The following is a 17,759-nucleotide window of genomic DNA, read 5'->3' as shown; positions in this document are numbered from 1 at the left end:
TTCATCCCTTCTGACAAAAGCAGAGCTCTCCCTTCTTCAGAGAAATCCCCCTGCTCTCACTTAGGGGATTGTGTGACACTTATCAAAACACTGAAACATGGGCAGTGGACACACACATTTATTAGAGGATACACAATGTCAAGACAGGAACATGAATTCACAAACTCTGCGCACTCTGGGGGTTTCTTCAAGGATTGTGGTATTGAAATGTTGTACCACACACTCGGAAAAGGGGGTTGTATGTATTCAAATGACTTGCTTTCTGTTTTTCATTTCTTTTTTCGGTTACTTTTTGTTTCTCTGAAAATCTGTAATGTTTTTAGACATGTAACACATACAGACACTTGCACTTTGGTGTGCACAACCACACTTAAATATCCATACAGTATGTCTCCAAATCTGGTGAAAAGCATATTTAATGAGCTTTAAATCATGTATCAATGAGATAATTATCATAAATGGTGCAAAATGGGGCATGGGTGAATCATATGATTTTTGTTTTACAACATTTGAAACATTCCTGGGGGAACCTTGGCTGTGATTTATGAAAAGTTATTCTTGATGCCAACATCTGTGTTTTAGGCTGCTATAATCTTCTGAGTTACTCTCACAAACACAAAATCGTTATTCAGTCTGCAAATTACTTTGTTGCAACTTTGCAAAACGCTTTGAAATGTAAAAACTGTTACCATTTAAAAGGGAGTGTAAGAACTCATATTCACAAGAGGGGTGGGTAGGTGTTAAGAGGCTAGCAAAGGCACCTCACTTCCTTTTTATAGTCTACAATTGAAATGGGCCTTCTCAGTTGCTGTCTTTCCTAGATAATAATGTAGCAGACATCATACTTGTTACTAGGCTTGTTGTTCTCCTGCATATTTTACTGGTGTGCTGAAAGGACAATGTCTTAATAAGGGTGTTTTCATAAAGTCCAATAGTGGTTTTGTTTAAGCTTTAAAGGCTAATATGCTAAACTAAATATTACTTAAGCAGACTTTAGTGTTAGTGCCAATACCTTTAACAGGCTGTTGTGCAGTGCACCATGGGAGGAAGGAAGTGGTAATGATGGGGTTGCCAAAAAGTATGATAGCAGAGCAGGTGTGAAACTCTCTCCAAATTGCTATTGTTTTTATGTGCTTGGTGCATATTTACTGTACATGCAAGTCAAGTGTGCATGCGGTTTGTTTAGCAAATGTACCCATAACAATCTGATAGTGACAATGTGAAGGGGGGGGGGGGGGGGGCTGCAGCAGTAGTTGAAGTAAACAAGAACCAAGATGATGAATTAAATTAAACTAGGAATGCATGTAGTATTATTGTTTAGTAGGTCATATATTTATCTGTATTACTGATGTTCTTTCCAATCAGCTTTGGCTAAGTCAAGTGTGGCTTTAATTGTCTGTGGCAGGGGCGTTTCCTGGACCTGGAAACATTCGGGGCTTAGCCCACAGTGGCGGCGCCAGAGATTTTCTTTTGGGGGTGCTGTGGGGTAGCTTGACGTTTCATAGAGGGTTCTCAAACATTACAGTACAGTAGGGGGTGGACCTAACCTTCTAGGGGGGTCCAGGGGCATGCTCCCCCGGGAACATTTTGTTAAAAGCATCAATCTGGTCCACTTTGAGAGCAAAATGAAGAGATCTATGGATACCTCTCTCAACACCCATATGAAACAGAACTGTAAACAGATTTACTTTTTCTTTATGGATATTTTACCAATCACTCTCCTTTTAAACTGTATTCTTGTTTTACTGTCATATAGTATTTCATACCTGTTTTTCCTTTATTCTCTTATTTTTTTTATAACTATAATGATCATATGAAGGTGTGCCTTGGAAAATAATCTTTTACATAATAATTGCATTCACTGAACACGGGAAATTACAATCCTGCCGTCGTCTCTAGTGTCATGATGAGGTTCAGGTAAAGCACGGTTAATGTATTATATGCAGGGGTGCACATCACTTTTTTAGTGAGTTACTCAGATGAGTAGGCATACCAGGAGACAGCGTTTGGTACTCACCCGACACGAAGCGTGGTCCTCCTCAGTGTCTCCTTCACTGTCCTCTATTTACACTTCTTGCATGCTAGATGATGAAGATGATGAAGATGCACCTCCCTGTCTCTTTTTAAGCCTCCGATTTGCTTTCTCCAAAACTTGTTGCCAACACTGTGAAGTCCTTGCATTTCCTGAGGTCAAGTTGAAGGATCAAATACTAAGAAATTATCACATGCCTTGAAGTCATATCTGATGTGGGAAGTACACTTATTACTTAAGTAGGCTACTTGAATATTTGTACTTTACTTGACTTTGATCTACTTTGTAAAATTAGCTGCACCTTTACCAGCTTTGATAACACTTTAATGATCAATCATTATAAAACATATCATATATATTATTCTGAAATGGACCAATCTGCACAATGACTACTTTTACTTTTGGTACTTTAACTATATTTTGATAATAATACTTTTCAAATTTTACTTGAGTAACATTTTGAATGCAGGACTTTTACTGTAACAGAGTATTCCTACACAAGATCTGACCACTTCCACCTCTGTCTGATTTCAAACTCTTCCATTAACACCCCGAGTAAGTTTGCAACTGTGTGTTTCACTCCACTTTGGTGTAAATAAAACTGCAGCAGCTTGACCACAGAGCGTGAACGTTGTGATCAGCTGATTTTGCGCAGTTCTCCAGTGTGTGCGTGCGGCACAGAAAGTGAACAGGGGAGTCTCCCACCGCAGCCAGTTGGCGGAGTTTTGGCACAATTCTGTTGTTCATACCGACGTTAACCCTGTCTGTGCACACGGTGAACAACTCTGTCGTCCAGTGATCTAAGCCTCTGCATCCTGTAAAGCTTCACAGGTCCGTCGGTTATGTCCTGCACGGCTCGGCCAGCACCCAGTTCAATCAGTCATAGAAAGCCAGAAGATTTTTTTTAGGGAGCGAAACGGCAACGTAACTGTTTTTTGACATGTCTAGTAGTTTACTCCATTGAGTGTTGACAATAAACACGTGTAGACAAAATATGTGTTTTGTTTGGATGTTTTGAGGTACGCAAAGGCGCGTAGTGACACAAGTGACGTTACGCAATTCAGATTTTTGCCGCGCTAAAGCCCCGAATGCCCAGGCCAGGCGACGCCACTGGTCTGTGGTAAGATTACGTTTTATTTTTTATTTTTTAGAGAGGATGACACAAAGGAACCAGCCAGTTGTAACTAACTTGCAGAGATCAGAAATGATCTGTGTTAGTTCATTAGTAGCACATTATGGGGGTAAAACAAGCCTTGATAAAGCATGGGGGCCTGTGTTGAATGTATCTCATTCAAAACAAAAGCCAAGTGATGGAAAACACAGCATGCTTGCTGAATATAAATACATTTCAATAATTTATCAATCGAATTAGGACTTCGGAAAATGTCCTCTGGGTATTGACAAACTCTGTCAACCATTCTCAGATCTTTTTAAACACCTTGCAAGTTAAACACATTGTTCTCAAACAGCTGTATACTCATCCAGATGTGCAGATGTTAGAGGTAAATGACTTAAAAAGGTGCTAGACTTAATAGTGTAATGTGCCTTAGCCTTACATACATAATGTGTACTAATCCACTGGAGTACTGTTGGACTTTCACGTCTATTAATGGATAAGTAATCATGTGTAAAGAAAAGCATGTCTGTGTGTTTGTGTTTGTGTGTGTGTGTGTGTATTGGTGTATCCAAACAGGCTAGCAGCTGCTGTAGCTCATTAGGGTCTGGTAGAAACAGCTGTGAAACTCCATGGCAACCAGATGCAAACAGCTACAGTAATGCACAGAGTTGGTGTTTCAGTTTCTCTCTCACCCCTGTGCCAGGCTCAGTGAGTGGATGAAGGTGGAGAGGTTTGCATGCCGACACACACACCAGGCAGCAGATGAACATATGCACACACACACACAGGGCCAACATAGCCTGCAGCCGTTGTATTAAGCTGTCAGTATTGCTCCTGTTGCCCACCTAGCATGTGCTGAAATAAAATAAAAACAACAACCAAATCATGTTGTTTAAGAAGTAAGGACTTTGAAAGATGCTCAGCTTGACAGTGTGAGATGGAAATAGTTGCAATAATGGATGTAAAGATTTGGAAGGATGCGGGAAAAGCACATCGGAGGACTGCATATTGTAACACCCGCTCTGCTATTTAAATCTAAAGAATGATAAATGAAGATGGCCAGCAAGGCTTTAGAAAATAAATTAAGATGGAAACAGTGTAATGGATGAGGTAAAAAGAAAGTTTGACAAAGATAAAGGTCAAAGTAAAAATAATTCTGCATAAAAAAGGAGTACATCAGTAAGGATGAAGTGTGACCAGCAGATAAAGATGCTGCAAAAATCCTCAAACTGATCAATTACTTGTACAAAAACAACTGTTATACAGTTTTTTTTAAATATCTATTTTTTGAATGAACTGCACTTCAAAGTGGTTGTTCTGAAGTTGTACCTGTGCAGGCTTGGTACCCGAGCTGTTTGTGTCATCATTATCGCTTTCCTGTGCTTGGCGCCACACTACTAATTGATGCTCAGCTAAATCTGCATTACTTCTGCAGCCTCACACACACACACGCACACGCACACGCACACGCACATGCACACGCACACGCACACGCACACGCACTAGCATCATCACAACATTTTCAAGGACAGTGGGTTAACAAGAAGTAGGGAAACTTTGTGCAAATAAGTCTTTGATGAAAGTTTACAATGTTTTTTTGGATATAATTAGTTTCACATTGAAACATTGGTTCTCACTTTTTGCTTTAATCATGTTTATGCCACAATGAGGATTGCAAGGCGTCAGGAGCTGACAAGAAGACAAAATAAACACTCCAGTTTTCAAACTCATGTTGTTGATACAGTAGTAGAGACGGCTAGGGTAACATTTTTCACTTTAAAACTGACTGGTAAAAAGACAGGTAACTTTGAATGCTACCTTCTATACCCTCAAGGTGGACGAGCTGTTCATTGTGGTAATTTCTCTGTTTAATCCCAAAAAATCAGTAACAAAATGTCAGGGTTTGATGTTTATCTCTCAGCATCAAAGAGAAGAGGCATGGTAGCATGAGTCCAGCAGCAAATTCATGTTTTGTCTCATTTATTTAATACATAATGATCATGCATGTTTTCTGGGTTTTATAGAGTAGTTATTGTAAAGGGACTGAATCACTAAGTGCAGTAGAAGCAGATGAGAATGATCGGTATACAAAAAAGTGTACTGTCGTTGAAACTAATACGACTGTGAACAGTCTGAACATCACAGATTGAAGATATATTACTGCAATAGTATCTGACCGTGGATTTCTCCTTCTCTGGAAGGAACAAAATGATCTTTTGATAAGTGTTGCTTAAAATGACTCTGAACCTCTTAGCGTTAGAGTGGGCGCTAATATGAGAACAGCTGTGAAGGTCTGTGTTATTATAAGATTCCAATTCACATGTCATAGGGTTTATTTTGGCCTTGCCTGACGGGTGGAGCTTCGTCTACCAGAGCCATACAGAAAAGGCACAGAAAACTATATCAAAACTGACAAAATAATATTCAGTTTTACTGAAACCTGGCACTCTGTGTAGGGTAAAGCTTGTTTAGACTTTGGATCCTCTTTCTCTGGTCTGTTTGGTCTGATGTTTGTTTGTGAAAGCTGCACCTGTCGAGCTTCAGAGCAAACAGCTACTGGCTGGTTTCTTTTTCTTTATCAACTTCTTTATTCCCCATTAGTACATTTGCTGCTAAAAAAGAGTGACAACAGACTCCAGTGGCAGTGGAGGCAGACCTGCAAAGCAGCATTCATCATGTATTTGTTTTGGTTGTTTTTGAGCCACACATCTTTCAAACTAGGTCACGTCTCCCCCCCCCCCCCCCCCAGCATGCATGCCATTTTACCAGATCGTCTGCCTGAGCCCGCCATACGAAGATTGATATTTGCATCGGACTCTGTGGGGGGAAATTGGCTTCTTGCTCCTGCCTCTCTTAAGCCTCCTTCACTCTCTCTTTGTCAGCGACCCAGTTTTTTTAACCTTTATTTATTTAGGTAAGATTTTCTGAGCTTGTTTGCTGTCTCTCACTCTTCCCCTCTTGCTTCATATTCATGATTTTACACACTTTCACACCTGGGAGCTGCAGAGTACAAGCCCAGCCTCCACTGAGCCCATCCATTCCAGGTTTCAGGGCAACATGCCTTTTTCAAGCCAGCTGTTCGTGTAAAAAGCCTACATTTTATATTGAATTCCTCTCCTGTTAAGCCTTTTATAACAACTTATTAATATGAATTAGCTATATGAGCAATGTTTGGCTAAATATTCATGCTTTTTCATAATCAAGCATCGAAGTACAATTACAGCCTTTGACATGTGGCCATTAAGTAGCTCCAGTGAAGCAATTTGGAGGTTAAATGCCTTGCCCAAGGACAAATCCAGGAAGAAGAGCTTTCCCCTTACCAGACTCCGGTCCAAGGCGCCTTTGGCTTACAATCCAGCTTACTTAATCTCTAAGCCACTGCAGTTCTGAATATGAATATCTACATTTGTGGACAAGCTGCATGGGTAATCATTTCTGCCTTTTTTTCTTTTTGTGAAGGATTCCTCTGTCTCAGACTCGTTTCTTTGAATTCATGATTGTGAACATGAACGGAGGGCAGGGTTTAAGCTTGCTAGAGGCCAAAAATCACATCTGTTCAAACGGCGGAGCACAGTCATTCAAATCCTTATTGAAGCAGGAACAAAGCTTAATTGCATGACCTTTGAGTGAAGCCTTGGCAATCAGCCTGCCCTTGGCGTGGAGGGGGGGGGGGGCCGTCGCTCCACGCGTCATTCAGGCCATGGGCTGGTGATGAGGAGCCGGCATTCAGAGAAATCTCAAAAGGACTTGTTCACTGTCTCGTCTCACGCTAATGAGGGGCATAAATTGTAGGCAGAGTGCCTTTTCAGAGCTCTGCAGTACGAAGTTGGGCTAATAGCTACGGATGTGACATTTCAGATCCAAGACGTGAGAGGGGACTATAGAAAGAGCAGGAGGAAATCCTTTTCACATTGCTATCAAATCCTTTATGTGTTATGCGAGAAGCGTCAAGGCTGTTGACGTGAGTGATTCACTTTAGAGAGATAATGTTTCTGCATAATAACTGTGACTTCACTGTTGCTTTTACGCCTCTTTCTCACTCGGGGCAGGTGTGTAGAGAGTTCACTGAAAGCTTTCTCCAGGCCTGAGCCCTTTGCTCTGCATGGGGCCTGTTCTGCAGCTTTTATAAAGAGAAATCTGCCATCTGAAAACCGTCTGACTCCATAAAAGGTGATAAAGAGAGAAAAACAACTTACTTGACTTCAGGGCTCAGCTGTGTAAATCACAGGTTTGCTTTGCTTGTGCTTCATTGTCATATTTCTGATATACTGTATCTGTAATCTTCCTTTTTGACATTATTCTTTAGCAATTGCAAGTTCCAAGCTTTATAATAGAAACATTTATTGTCTTTTCAAACTCCATTGTTCACAATTTCATTTAAAACATATTGTGGTTTCATCAAGTCGTTTTTCCTGGAAAAAAAATATTTTAACGGCAAATGTGGAAGCTTTCATAAACTGCTAAAATGTTGAACCGCTATTGCAATATTTCAATATTGGGGGAGTAGCATGTTGTAAAAATATGTTATATATTTACCTTTATATTTTTACTTTATCTCCCTCCACCTCATGCACTGTTTAACTTAGTTTTGTAGACTTTATAAAGAGGGAAAACACTAAAATCTTTATTTTCGCCTCACAGCGCCTACTCTCTGTTCTTCATCTGTTCTTTTCCTCCTTCTCTGTTCTCTCGTCTTGACCCCAAGTGTTCTGTTTTCCCCTTGGATTTCATCCTGCTTCTCTCCTCTGTCCAGCTCAGAACATTAAGAAGATGGTTGAGAGCCGTGAATTGTTACAGTCAAATCGAGGATGCAGGGTCCTTTTTGTCTTTTGTGCTCCAGTCAATCTTCAAATTGGAGTTAAATCACAGGTCAAATGTTCTTTAGAGCATCTTGAGCATGCTTCTCTTCCATGATCGTGATGTTCCGTTAAATGTCTGTTTCCTTGTATCTTATCTTAAATATTTGTCCTTGTTGATGTTATCGTATTGTATCGGAATCGTATCAGTATCATATGTAATGAGGAGATTCAGAAGCCTGTCAGCAAATATTTTGTATTTGTTTGTTGATCATTGTCGAAATATTATTATTTTCATCCTTAAATACAAAAATAGCCTCTGGTGGATGGAAAAACCTTTTAAACATATGGATTTCAGCTTAGTTACATTGATTTGTATTTATATTGTTTTGTTATCAATGTATTGGGATTGGGTAAAGCCAGAGCTGTGGAAAGGTGTGCAAGTAAAAGCTTGGTGTCAATTTAAGTTGCTGATCCTTTTGCATGAGAGAGGTCAATCTTTCCTTCAGCTCCATTAATACAATGCATGCGAGGTACATCACACTGGATGTGTTGTGCATTTTTTATTTTTTATTCTTAAATAAAGGCCATAATTGGTTAATAATTCATAACATAGTGTTTGTATGCAGATACCAGATTCCTGTCTTGGTGCATGTTAGTGTTTTATACTTTGCTGAAATCACTGAGTCACTGCTCTGTTCTCTCTGTCACTCTCTCATCAACCCCTTTCCCTCCTTCTCTGTCCTTTTCTCACTCTTAATCGCCCACTCAAAACACACACACACACACACACACAACACACACACACACACACACACACACACACACACACACACACACACACACACACACACACACACACACACACACACACACACACACACACCCTGTTCTCCTTGAGTCCTGTGGACTTTCCGAGCAGCCAATCATTAGAGCCCGTCCCTCTGCTGTGATGTGGCTGCTAAAATTAGCCTCCTCTCTCTGTGAGTCGACATCTGCCATGACGCACAGTGGAGAGCCAGGTAGCCATGATGCCCAGAGAAAGAAAAATACTTCTCCTTATTCCTTTCTTTACCTTACACCTCCTCCCTTCCCCTTTTCCTTTCTTTTTCCCTTTGCTTTTCTGTCTTTTCTGCTTTCTTTCTTATTGTGCTTCCATCACTCTGTTGTTGCTTTATTTCTTTACCTTAGAGATTCTTCTTTTGTGTCTTTAGCAGGTCTATTTTATTGTCCTCTTCAGTCTGTTAAGTCAAACATTAACCCATTTAAGGCTCAGGTATGAGGTCTGACTGCTGCTGGTTCTGCTTTTGTGATTTCTTTTGTGACTATTATTTTTGCCAGTATATGTCACAATGCCAGAAGGTGAATGTATTCTTTCACAGTTCAGTCATTTCAGTCGTTGCTTCAAGCTCTTGTCCTTCAAAATCCTTTCTGTAGTGTTTACATAAAAGATGTCATTCAATACTATGATGAATGTACTTTCTTATAGTGGTTATTGAAACCTTTAATAGACATGAATCATTCTATTTAGGTGAATGTATTCAATGTACAAAAGCTAGCTTACAGTTTAGGTTCTTAAAATCTAATTAAAAATATGAACACATAACTGTGCATTGATTCTGTTTTGTATTCACTTCTCAAAGTCACTTTCTTGTTGTCTAAGGGTTTTTCTCTGCAGTTAAGGCATCTGTTGCAGTACAGTTAGTTTCCCTTATTTACAAAAGCTTTTTAAGCATAAATATTAATTATTTGAGTCGGTTTAGGTTCAGTCGGCTCAGACCATGATGAGATAAATTATTTAGGCTCTGTTAACAGTCATAAATCTTTCCACTAACCACCTACCTGACGTGTGACAACCACCAACTGTGAACTGTCATGTCATCAGTTAATATGACTGTCATGTCATATTTAGCTGGGTTATAAAGGTCATCTTCTTCCATTTAAATACACTTAAACAATGTAATATAAAGATTTGTTTACATTTAGTGATTTCATGTGGTGATCCGTGACCCATCCTTAAAGCCCTCCGGGTTGCCATGGCACCCACTTTGGAACATTTATGTAGGATGTCAGAATAAAAACAGGAACAGGTGATTTCATATTTATTTGAGTATTTTCTTTCTGTTAAATGGTTGGAAATGTTTGCAAAGAAGAAATGATTCCTTAACCAATAAATGTGAAGACACAGTTTAATCACTATTGTAAATATAAAATATATCATCGGTATTTTCACTTGAATATAAACTCTAAACTGAATATCAAATTCAGTTTAGAGTTATATTTATGCAGCTTTAGCTTTGGTTTAACACTCCTATTTAATTATTTATGATCTGTTGGCATTAAACACAAAATGATAGTATGCAAGCTCATTTTACACTTAGGCTGCTTTTACATGGGAACGTTTGCGTTTATGCACAGTATGCGCTTTCAAAAAAGTCTTCCGTTCACATGCATTCGTTTCATTTAACGTGTCTGTTCAAACGAGACCGCTGCAAACGCTGTAGTACATATGCCGGGACTGTAAGTGGCGCTGTAACTTCCGCCACAAAATACACCAAAAGCAGCGAAGAAGACCCCGGAGCAGCCCCGCAGCAATGTTGCCATGGCTACCCTTCTGTTTATGCCCCGCGGTGGATTTAGCAACATGTAGTAATTCATGTAATTCTCCATGTCCACTTGTTGCTGATGGTTGTGGTAGAGGAGCTGTAGATTTGGCACTAACATCTGTAGCATGGTCGAGCTGTAGATGTTGTACTAACATCTGTAGCATGGTCAGTAGCGGTAGCACTAGCAGTAGCTACTGACAGTAGCTACTGGCCATGCGAGCAGCAGAGGCGGGGAGAGGTGGGGCTATCGTTATTTTTTCAGGAAATATTCGTATAGAGGCGATTACACGGACTCGTTTGACCCCCCAGAGCGCTTCGTTTGCAAATCTATCCACCTTGGGACCCGTTATCGTTTGTGGGGTCCGTTTGTTACGGCCTCGTGTAAATAATAGGGCTATACGCAAGAGAAACTATGCAGATACAAGCCGTTTCGTTCTCGTGTAAATGTGGCCTTAATGTATGTTGCATGATTTAATTGATAGTCATTATTTGCACCAATGCAGTGATAAAGCAATATTAAGTAAGCAACATGAGAAAAGTCACTTCTTTATAGTACATTCGGTTTGTTAAGCTGGACTCATGCTGCCCTTATTGCTCACTTGCACCTTATGGGGTGCTTATATTTGTCGCACCACTATTGCACCCATTATCACAGCAGAGGAAGCCTTTCTACAGTTTAGCAGTCTAATAATAACAGCAGGATAAAATGTGAAGGACAGAGCAACCTCTCTCCCTCTCTTTCTATACAGTATGTGCTCGCTTCCCTTTCAATGTCACACAAAAACAATGCTGCTTGTTTCTCTTTCAAGATAACCAGCGAGTCCAACAGAAGTGTGTTATATCATTGGGCCTTTAAAAGCTCTTAAAGCTCTTTGTCTCTGTGCTTCAAGGAAACTGGCTCAGCAACAACTTAAAAACAAGGTTTATTTGTGCGCTGAATGGGCTGGATGTGCACCTGTGTTACTGTGTGCACTGTAATGTATTAGTTTGTGTTTTTGGGGTAAAACGTTGACTTTCTATACATCCCATTTCTATAGTCTCATTTTGGGATCACTAAAGTGAATCTACCTGTGTGTGTCTTTGTTTATGCGTGTGTTTATTTCCCTGTATGTGTGTTTCGTTTGCGTCACTACTGTATGTACGTGTATCAGTGTCTCTGTTCTGTACATGTATGCGTGTGTTCCTCTATCTGCCCAGATGACTGTGTTTCCTAGTTTGAAATGTCAAACAGTTTCAACAGTCATCTCTAGGGTTTCTGTTTGGCTCATGTGAAAGCCGAGTGGTAATCTATCAGCGTCCGCAGATGGTCAGAGATTACAGTCAGTCCCATATATAACACAGAGACACAGACTTCCTCATACAGCAAACAAACACGTGGAGTCAGAGCTCGCAGAAGCTTAAAGTTTGCAGGAGAAAGTGAGCGTGTGTTCCTGGAAGAATCCAGATTCAAATAGCCTCGCATTGAGATAAAACATGGGGCGACTGACGGACGTAACAGCAGCACTTTAAGTACACATATCAGTAGTTGTTGTCACAGTATATTAGCTGTAGCCGTACATACTCGTTAACCTAGTAGTTGTAATACAAATAGTAGTTGTAAAGGTTATAGACAGGAATTCCTAAACACTAGCTCTCTTATAAATGGCCGGTTTTTGTCTCATGTCATCAGTCCAGATCTAGATTGGACTTAATGAGAGCGCAGCATGCACACAGCCCATAACTCAACATAGCATACTGACCTACTGACTGACTGACTAGCCAGAGGAATGTGTGTGTGTGTGTGCCTCTGTGATTCACTACTACTTGTGTTTGTTTGATCATGTTCTGCTTGTATGGTGCGTGTATGCAACAGTGTGTGTTTTCTTCTCTTACAGTAATGTTGAACTAGGCTTTCTAGTATCTGAGCAGCTGAATCCCTTCCATTCAGTTCCTGCGAGGGCTCATAGATCACTCTGCACTGCATGATTGGATGGCTTGTGATGCAAAACAAAACTGATGACGGAGACAAAAAAATCTAGACTTGTGTTATTGAAATGCAATTGAGTGCCATGTTTTCAGTTTGACAGCCTGTCACATTTACGATGCCCCAAACGGAACGATCCAGAAATGTGCGGCATATGCAGACGATGTCTCTGCTGTTTAGATAATTGTAGAAACAGTTATTAAGCCAACCTCACAGCAGCATTTGTAGCAGATAATAATGTGTTTTCACCTTGTTGCTGCAGAAAACAAAAATAAATTGTGTAAACAAAGCAGATGAGCAATGCACTGAAATGGCCACAAGCAGCTGAATACAATGGATGACTGTGATGGAATATGAATTGATTGCACACTGAAGGCGGTTTTCTTTCTTATCTGTTGGAAATGTTCTCTGTTATTCCCCCTGCTGCAGGAGTTGAGCATCCACTCAATACTTTCATTTGCAAATTATGATTTATCAAATTTGGGAAGCTGAGTTGAAATGGCAAAATCAAATCACATGTTCCTTAGAACAGAGTTATTAAAGTTGATCGATGTGGAAAATCTTTCAGGCAAATAAATAAATCATGTGATAAATGGAGAAAGAAATGCACTTCTTGAGTAATTGCGGACAGAGTTTCCAAGGCTGTTCCAGACTCATTGCACAACAGTCTCTGTCCTCCACAAACAGCCAGAAAAGACATTTGAAAACTGAGTCTTCATTTGTCTCCTGCTACATGCCAAATGCATTTCTTTATTGTTGCCTTGCATGAAATATCACTGACATTAAAGGACTCTGTAGATAGAAGACAAACGGCTTACTCAAATCTAATCGCTCTTAAAGGGACTCTCCTTTTTTTACTCGATGCATTTTCCCTCTGAGAGAAATGCTCATTATTTCTATTTGACCTTTTACTTAATACACATTTTAGTTTGAGAACAGCGATTGTTCATCTGCCCCTCTACCTTCAGTTTCAGTTACATTTTTTACAAACAATGGACGATAAAGTTGTGTGATTTTGAGTTGGTTGGCGGAAGGTCTACAGCAGGGCTATTCAATTAGTTTGGAATGGGGGCCGGTTGATGAAAATGATCCAAAGCAAGGAGCCGGGAAAAAGATGGCTTGAAATATGAGCAATCATATTTAAGAGCTTCAGATACAGTAAATACTACAACAGCATAGTGGAGTGCATATATTGTGTTTAATTCAATCAAACAACATAGCCCCATGGCCTTTATAGATCTAAATGGCAAGTTCAGAACTCAGTAGGCCTACATGTTTCATTTGATTTCATTTAGGTGAAATGATCTAATCATTCACGCAGAGATGCAATCAATGACAGGAGTTGTCACTACAGTATAGTAGGTGGGTTCGAAACCCGAGCCCGTCGAAGTTTTCAGGCATTGTCTACCCCTCTATCTCTCAATGTAACACCCTCTCTGGAATAAAGGCATTATGGCACAAAAAAAAAAAATCTTAAAAAAAAAAATTGATTACTTTTTAACATTATACTCAAAGGGCCAGTAAATATCACCCCGGGGCCGGATTTGGCCCGCGGGCCGCCAATTGAATAGCCCTGGTCTACAGTATTCAGACCACATTATTTGACGCTTTATTCTATAGTAAATGTCATTATCTGGCACATTGATTTACATATTTTTGGCACATTATTTTGCAGCTGTATTTTCGAGGATTACCTGATAACAATAGTGATATTTGGATTTGGGATTTATTTGTTTTCTAGAAAGTCAACCAGAGTTTATTGTTTAATAAATCATACATTTTAAGCGGAATTAAACGGCATTTTTGAACATGCGTTTTGGAAATGTGTGTCGTACACCGCCCCCTGACTTCATGTGGCTTCAGAAAGTTTAAAACCCAGGATTAGCCACTTCATTGCCATTTACTACACGTTGATCAGGAGGTTAAGGATCCTCGAGTGGTTCTGAAGATGTGGGGAAACCAGAACCAACGCACTGGATCTATCTAATCTGTTATATAACACTTCTCTTCCATCTGTCTGCCTGTCACCCATCACTGCATAACGGTCACAAAAAGAGTTGGAGGATGAAAAGGGCGGGCGGTGGATGTGCTGCAGAGAGAGAGAAACAAGGACATAAAACTGCAGGAGCTTGTAATAGTTTCCTACACATTAATTAGCTCCAGTCAATCCTGCACAAACACACGGCCATAAAACTGATTTACTGAGATCCTCTCCTCTTTTTTGCTTCTCACATCTTATTCTCTTCCTCATTCTTTCCTCTCCTCCCGTTTCATCTCTTTTACTTTTCCTTCGACTTTTCATCCATCCTTTTTTCTGTTCTCTCCCCTTTTCTCTTCCTTTTCCTAATTTTCTCTAGCCTCTTCCTTCACCTCTCTTCTTCTCCCTCTGCCTCTCAAAACTACTTCTAACCCTTTTCCTCCTCTTCCTTGTTCCTCTCCTTTCATCCCTTCTCCTCTATTCTTGTAATTTCCTATTGCCTCTCCTCTTTTACCTCCTTTCTTCTTCTCACTTCCCCTTTATCCTCTCCTTTCTTTTGTTTTCACTTGTATATGCAAGTATGAAGATAAAGCAAGACACTGTGGGTGAATGGAGAGAAAGAAAGAGAGAGAAAGATTGAGGAGGAGTGGATCGCCCTCTGTCCGTTCTCCCCTCGTAATGCTGAAGGGGAAGGCACGATTAATCAGGGCCTTGACTCACACACACTTTTCAACACTTATTCATGCACATAAAAACCACAGACAGACAGACAGACAGACAGACAGACAGACTTACTCTATATTGCATTATTATGTTGTCCTGGCTTGCAGACAGTAGAGAGCCAACAGCAGAAGCAAGGATGCTGCTTTTACATATGGTCTATTCATATAGTGCTCTGACACACACACACACACACACACACACACACTCACACTCACACACACACACACACACTCCAGTTTCCTCCTCGTCTGTCCTTGTCTCTCATCTCTCTTTCCTCTCAAATTAATATCACTCCTTTCTCTCATTCCTCACATCCTTAGTGATTTGTCTTCTCTGTTTCCTTTCTCCTCATCTTGTCCTCCCTCTTCCCTCTTCACTTGGTTAAACATCATTCTCCTCTTCCTCCTCTCATTTCTTTCCAGCAGTCCAGTCTGAAAGTGGGAGTAAAGGCAATAATTCAGCTCCTTCTCTGTTGACATACATTCTCTTAATGCCTTTCTGTCTCTTTTTGTATCTATGGCTGCATTACTGTTAAACTCTCAAGCAAATAGCATGCAGACTCTTGAAGTGTTACAAAACGTAATTGGTATCAGCAATCGGCATATCTGCTAATAAGATTACATTTCCTGATTGCAGTTCATCTGTTGTTTCACATCAATTTCATCTAATATTCATCTAATATCACATCAAATATTGTTTTTCGTTTTTTGCGTTAACAAACGATCGAAGCTAGCATACCCAGCTAATTTGGTAATCTTTTTCATTTTTTCACAAGTGCCAACACAAGGTAGACCTTTTTCTAGTTTTGAGTGAAATGTGTCAACCGCTATTGGATGCATAAAAATGAAATTTGGTACAGTTTATTTAGGTCTATATCAGTATAAATAACTTGCCACCATCAAGTCAAATGTAAAATCTTTCTTATTTTTTTTGATAATGACCCAATATCTGCACCACGAATGACATTACCATTTAGTGTTCTTCTTAGTTTTGTACAACAAACATTTGACCCTAACAGACTCAAATATTCTTTAAAACCTTTAATAATAATGCATAGAGAAATGTGTCATTCAGCAAAGAACATTTCTAGAGAACAATGTTGAATTTCTCACATTAGGTTTAGAAAAATTCAATTAACCTTCTCTCTGTTTCCATCAGTTTCCTTCGTGCTTACTTGTTGGTGGATTTTTCTTCATAACAGCTCCTTTAATTCCGCCCCCTCACCGCGTGCCCCTCTTCTATTTCTCTCTTATTACCGTGTTTTTCTTCTTAGAAATCCCTTTGACTATTTTTCTTCTTTGTGTAAGTTAGGTCAGGGAGCGAGGGAGAGAATATGGAGAGGTTAATGGAGAGGCAGGGAGGGAGCGAGGGAGTCGGATGGCGGAGAAGAGCTAATAAAGCAGGGATAAGGAGGCTTAAGATTTAATGATAAAATGTAAAGTGAAGTTATACGGTTGATTTGGCACCATTGTGTGTGTTGCTTGTTTTCCTCTCTGTGTGTGTGTGTTGCTTGCTTTTGTGTGTGTGTGTGTGTGTTTGTGTGTGTGCTGTGTGTGTTCTTGGCAGATGTCCTTGACTATATGACTGATAATATCATTGCTTTAGGTCGCAGTTAGAGCAGACAGACAGAGACTGTATTTGTATGGGTGTGTGTGTGTGTGTGTGTGTTAGATGTGTGTGTGATAGAAGTGTGTATGCTCACATTATGTTTGAGAATGATTGTGTCTGCTTGAATACACACACTCCCTCAGGTCATCAAAACGCTGCCTCACACACAAACCCATCTTGTTTGTTTCTATCCAATCCTCCTACATACTCAATTTGCTATCATTATATACAGTGTATACAGTATTTGAACCTGTATAGGTCTCCAGATTAACATCAACAATTTGTTTAATGGTAACCGTGACCACAGCACTTCAGCTTATCCACTTGCTACTTCCTCCTTCCTTTTCCTCTTCATCGCTCCACTTCCTCTGGCAGTAGGTTGTTGGTCTCATTTGTCTCTGGAGTCTCCTCACTTGCGTCTTTTCCTCACATCCTAGTCCCCTTCATATAAGATGTGAAGAAAAGATGATATTGAAAGATATGTGAGGATAGAGGAAACACTTTTGCATCTAAAGCCATGAGACGATGACAGACAAACCCCCCAAAAGAAAACTGATACATTTGCATGAAGGTCAGGAACACCGCAGATGAAAACCACTCAATCGAACCGAGGCAATGACAAGTTATTACCTAAGCAAGCCGTAGATATGGATCTAGTCAACACCGCACAATGAGGGGATTAAGGCTTTGCAAGATGAATGCTACTCAGAGCCTTTCCACATCTGTTCAATTTATTCGTCACCTCCAATGTTACACCGACGCTTATAGTGGATTCATGTTTAACATGAACTATGGAATAATGCAGGATCAAGTTTGTTTTTTGTCAGTAACCCCTTATAAAGTGGCTGGTGGTGATTGGTCAATATGTTCTCAGTTTAACAATTGTTTTTGTTTGGCCTATAAAATGTCTCAAATCGGGGGTCTACAATCTTGTTT

General features: G+C 40.0%; 1 protein-coding gene across 1 annotated transcript in view; it reads left to right on the top strand.

Annotated features, from left to right (window-relative positions):
• Positions 1–17,759, top strand: part of LOC117490630 — a 91,397-nt gene that overhangs the window by 32,187 nt on the left and 41,451 nt on the right. The gene's annotated exons all lie outside the window — the stretch shown is intronic.

The sequence above is a fragment of the Trematomus bernacchii genome, unplaced genomic scaffold (assembly GCF_902827165.1).
Source record: "Trematomus bernacchii unplaced genomic scaffold, fTreBer1.1, whole genome shotgun sequence".
Classification (NCBI taxonomy): Eukaryota; Metazoa; Chordata; class Actinopteri; order Perciformes; family Nototheniidae; genus Trematomus; species Trematomus bernacchii.
The sequence above is the reverse complement of the archived record's forward strand: the minus strand, read 5'-3'. Positions and strand labels throughout refer to the sequence as shown.